Genomic DNA, 6000 nt, shown 5'->3' with positions numbered 1-6000 from the left:
TCCTCTAAGGGCTCCTCATCGTCTGCCCCAGTGACAGTCAATCGGTCACTTCACCATTCACCACGACACCACCCAATTAAAACACCCTGGGTTGCAAGTCTCTGTGGGTTAATTAGGAAGATTCATAGGAGTCAGTGTGAGGGTCATTCTGTTCTACTCTCGCCACTGTAATGTTGATGTTTTCTATTGGTAATACATGCATCAGTCTTTATTAGACTACAGTCATCTATCACTAATCCTGTAATCACAATATCACAATGAGGAGAGAGAAAACATGAATAAGTCATACTTACAGGCAGCATTAATACTGTACTGTAATACAGGTATTAGGCCTACATGTCCCTCCCATCCAATTATTGCAGAATAAGGGAACCTATCAATCAAAATAACACTGTTTATTTACGTGAACTGCGTTTGCTTTGAATTCTATGGTAAGTGATACCTTCCTTACTAATATTTTTAATGCATTTTGCAGCAAATTGACCAGGTTTATTTTATGGCTGTGGTTGATGTGTTTTCAAAAGAAGCCTTTTAAAAAGCTTCCCTTTAGCCCCTGAGGGAGAATAAACTAATGTGAGGTTGAAAAAAAAGAACACTGCCCTGAAAAAATAAACAGCAGCAGGCTGCAGTCCACTAAATCTCCCTGCCTGATTAAAGATTTTCCTAAGCGTCTCCTACTTCTTGAAATAAATCTAACCTCTAATCTAGTATATTAAAAGTTTATTCCATTAGCCCCTCTCTGTGTCTTTTCTCTCTTTTAAGAACGGAGGACTTGAGAAAGCCTCTGACAAGGAGCAGTGGGTAGAGAGGCCGTCTGGTAATCAGAAGGTCACCAGTTCAGCTCCCGGCTCTGGTCTATGTGTCAAAGTGTCCCTCAGTCCCTGAGCAAAACACTTAACCCCTAACTGCACCCCCTGACTGCTCATTCTAACCATCCGAGCAGCCGTCAGCTCGGTGAAGCTGAAAAGAAGTGTGTGTGTGTGTGTGTGTGTGTGTGTGTGTGTGTGTGTGTGTGTGTGTGTGTGTGTGTGTGTGTGTGTGTGTGTGTGTGTGTGTGTGTGTGTGTGTGTGTGTGTGTGTGTGTGTGTGTGTGTGTGTGTGTGTGTGTGTGTGTGTGTGGGGGGGGGGGGGGTAATACAATAAAAATCTATTGCTAATCTAAAACCTGGACTCCAAGTTATGACAGAAGGTTTGCTTCCTGTATAAAAACAGAACCGGGTTTACTTTATCTAGGAGGAAGAGCATCTATCTATTTATCTATCCGACAACACTCACTGCCTCAATAATGCTCTTCCTCCTAGATAAAGTAAACCCGGTTCTGTTTTCATACAGGGCAGTGAGTGTGATAGATAGATAGATAGATAGATAGATAGATAGATAGATAGATAGATAAAGAGATAGACTTTTATTGATACCATGGGGGAAATTACAGTTGTCAATGGCAGTACAGCAGTAAGATAATTTACAGATACAGTATTGTGATAAGAAAATATACACTATGTACTAACCCCCATTTAGAGTTTTGAGCGATCATTGCGTCATGCAATGCGAAAGTGTGGACAGTTGGGCAGATCGAGACTCTGAGGTGGATATTCAGGGGTTTCCCCCAGTATATGGCCCCTGGTACTATATATGCCAGTGTCAAAGGCTTTTTGGAAGTCGTCCCAACTGTTGTACGCTTCTAGGGTGAAAGCCATTCTGAGTTTCAGGAGGGTCCAAGACGGGTCTATTAGTGGACAGTAGCAATGGTTCATGGTCATTATTTTTGTTTTCTTGGTATTGAGATGGAGGCTGATCTTTCTGCAATCCATTGCTACTACCAGTAGTATTTCCATTACTTTCTCTGCTGTGTCACTAAGACACTACGGCAATTAAGGCAATATCATCTGTATAGTGATTGTGTTGACATGTACTCGCTGAGACTTCCTTGGGACCAGCATGAAACATAGTGTCTGCTCCTTCTCACTGATTATGAGTGTCAGGGCATGGTCCAGTGCCAGGGTATCACTCTGTAGGATGCCCGTGAGTATCTCAAACTGTTTAATCATAGGTCAGAAACCTGGCTCGAGTCGACTATAGCTTGCCACTATCATCTTCTACAATTTATTTGGGCCTATAGGCCCAAATAGGTTTTTTTGGAAGTCCTGAAAGTCCTGAATGGAAGTTAATGAAGGTGATCAGATCACTGCTGACAGGTTCCGCTCCCTTCCAGTATCCAGCCCAGAGGCTATGTTGTATGCTTAGGGTGAAAGAAATTCTGAGTTTCTCAGCAGAAGGTCTAAGGCACCATGGCGACTACTAGTTTTTGGCCGACCAGCTGTCTAAAAACCAGGAAGAGACTCCTGTCGCGAGTGGCTTTTTGTCGCCCCTTGTCACGTATATGTGGTTGTGCTGTTAGCGTTCACTATTCTGTGTAGCCCGGTCCAGGCAGTATACAGCCTCAGCTTATGATGCTGGGGAGGGGCAAACGTTTACTCGTTTATGATTGCCCCAAAGCGGCTTGTTGAAAGCACAGAATGTCACTAGAATCAAGCTCATGCAGCTCAAGAAAGTGTTACCGTTGAAGCTAAACAGAAAAACAGACTTTATTTAAATCTTCTACTTGGTTGACTGGATTCCCACGGTCTGTATAGTAGCCTTGAAACCAGACAAACCTTCCAGTGCCAAAAATAAATGGTAAAAATGATTTACCATGCAACTCCTTGCAACATGCAACTACTTGCAACATGCAACCATTATCCCCAATGGTAGTTGCGAGGAGTTGAAACTGGTGTGGTTTGGGCTTAAGCCGCTTAACGCTACGTACAAAACTCTTGGAATGGCCTCCAACACATTGAGGAGATTATGGTTCTGGCAGAGTTTAGGACTGTTTTGATTTAATTTGTATTGTTCTGTGATGGATGTTTTCTTTTATCTGTCTGCTTGTTTTAATTGCATTTTATTATTCCGTGATTGATATATTTGTTCTTGTTTTAAATATCTGTAATCTCAGTGACGTTGGAAATGCGGGAAACCTCAACTGTTTTTGTCTTTTAGTGAATAAATGAAATTAATTGGAAATCATTGCTTTTCTATGTGATTAACCATGCCCTCTTCCCCCCACACTCCATGGTGTGGGTATTGATACATATACTGTACACTACACATGCTATCAGCTATTTAGCTCAGTCTCATAGCTGCACAGATCATCAGCAGCTGGCATGGAGAACTGTTGCTTGTTAGATGTAATTGAACAGACTGAAGCAAAGTTTCGTATAATGTTAGGATCTGCAGTATAGCCGCTGGCATTTGTAAAAGTCACAGATACAGATACTGTACATCAAGTTACATAAAATGTGTATGCTGTGCATATTGATTCCTACCTTCAGACAAAAATAACCTCCTAGTGGCTCCTACCATCACTTGTGCCCGACTTCCTATGAAGCAAAACAACACGCACGTAGAATGGACCAGGCATGAAAACAGGATGACACCTGTTGACGCGTGACATAAATGTGACTATATGCGTCTCAAACATATGACAATGTATCACGGAAGTGTAAACAGGATTTGACTAGATTGAAATGAAATGAAAGGTGTTGTTATGATGCTATTCACCTCAAGCAACAATAAGAAGCATTTTACTCATGGCTGGAGCACTTCCCCCTGACCAATACCTGCAGTTGGTAAAGGAGGAAAAATGTCATGGTTTGTTGGAGCTAATTAATGGCAGGAAGGCAGAAGGTCTGAACACTGAATAACGCCACATCCTGTTTAGATATTTTGTCCAGGTGGACCAACATGAGTCAAAACCTCACAAGATCATATCATAGCTTCATGGTCGTCTACCAGAATCATCATGTTAAAGGGTTTCCCCCATTTCAGTCACACAACATTATTTTAACCACTTAAACCGTGTATATATGTCATAAATGTGTTGTGAGCTCATTTCACAGATTGTTAGCCTATTTTACCAAATATTTGCCCATGGCATGCCCAGAAGAGGGCTGCTAGGGTTCATGTGGTTATAGTGAGCACTGAATGATCAAATTAAAGAATCAATATGAGATTACAGTGCAATGATGAGTGGTTCAGTGGTCTTCCTCAGCTTCTCTTTGCAACTTTACTGAATGTTATTCTGGTCCTTCTAATGGTAGAAGGGGGTTCTCTGGTGCTTTACCTTCCCCTCAAAGGCCCCAGTGTGGAGGAAACCAGAGCTGCCCCAACAATGATGAATGGACATCATTACTGTTGTTCATCTGTTTACCTTTTACTCTGCAATAGTGGAAAATGAGGGGTAAATGGTAAAAAAAGGAAAAGAAAAGTGCGACACTGCGACACCCTAGTTCTTATTTTGACTTCAGAACATCAATAGACACTGCAGAGTATATGCAGGGCACCCAGCAGTCAGACATGACCACCAGCACTCCCCTTTATCAGTGCTCTCATCACAATTATTTTAGAAACACCAACAGAGTTGCTTTTAACTTTAAGTACTATAGTAAATTCTCTTAAGAAAATGTTCCAAGTGATAACAGACCTCACATGATTAGACAATCGGCAAAAACATTGTGGAATTTATTAAACACAGCATGTGAATGGATGAGTATATATATATACATGTACTGTACTTTGGCTTGTCCAGGAAAATGACTGAATGAGTCTTAACGCTAGAATTGTACTCTCTGCTGCCAAAAAGTTATTTTCGTTCTCTGAAATTGTGCTTTAAAAATGTGTAATCTGAGCAGGAATGATATACTTTGGCTTAACCAAACACACTGTTGACATACTGTAGGACAAAGAGGCCACAAGAATAACATTTAAGCTCCAGCAATATGTATAGCAAAAGCACTGATGACTCCCAAGTTAAGTTATTTCAAAAGGAGATGTCAGCGCAGACACAGAGCTACTTATCCCCCTCAACCAGGTGTGCTTGTCTTGTCAGCATGTATTATAATGACAACCAACGTGACCTCATTAGGTCGTATCAGCCAGTGTGGGTTTGATCACATGGATATATCATTATGCTCTGTCCTCTGACAAAAACATGCACATAGCATGGGAGGGAGTGCTGCTGATTTTAACCCTCCATTTTATACTTCTTTCTTTCTTTCTTGCTTTGTATTTTAAATGCAAAAATAAAACTACTGAATAATGCTGTGTGCAGATAATACAGAATAATATAATTCTGAAATTCAGTGCAATATCATAATGAATTATAGTCCCATATTGAACATGTCCCTTATTTATCCCTTATATAGGCCTACCTAAAACAAATTTAACCAATAACAATGTAAGTGGGCATGTAAGTAAGTTACTTACAAGTAAGTTACTTACTTACATGCCCTAATACATCTGTTGGTCATGTATTGATCATCAGTTAGAGGATATTGGACATTGTTTGTGCTGAAGACTATAGGCCTATAGGAACACAAAAACCTACAGTGTCTTTTGGCAGACATTGTTTGTGATAGTGGGAATTGGGGTTGTAAGCTGTCCAAGATTCCATGGAGAAGTGGGGAGAGAGAAAAACAATACGTACTAGGTAAATAATTCTCTGAACAAGAAAGGTTTCCTTCTTCTAGCCATCCAATCTTGCTAGATGACATTTTATAGCCTAAAAGAATGTTTTGCCTAGGTGTGCCAGTTGACTTGATCAAATCAAATCAATTTATTTCTAGAGCACATTTACAAAGACCAGAAGGTCAACCAAAGTACTGTACACGATCATGAGGCAAACAAACAATAACACAAGTAGCATAGTAAAACAAAATCCAAGCAACACAAATTGTACACAGGTTAATTAGGTCAAACATTGAAAGCCAGGGAGAAGAGATGGGTTTTAACTTTTAAGTAAAGACTTAAAGGCCTCTAAGGAGCGGGCAGACTTGATATGTAGGGGCAGACAGTTCCAGAGTTTTGGGCCGGCCACTGAAAAGGCACACGGTCACCTCTGGACCTGTAATTGGAATTGGGCAGTCAGGAGCCGCTGGTCAGCTGACCTCAGGGCCTTGACCACCA

This window comes from Protomyctophum bolini (genome assembly GCF_963924005.1).
Source record: "Protomyctophum bolini genome assembly, chromosome: 15".
Lineage (NCBI taxonomy): Eukaryota > Metazoa > Chordata > Actinopteri > Myctophiformes > Myctophidae > Protomyctophum > Protomyctophum bolini.
This window is presented reverse-complemented; position numbering follows the sequence as displayed.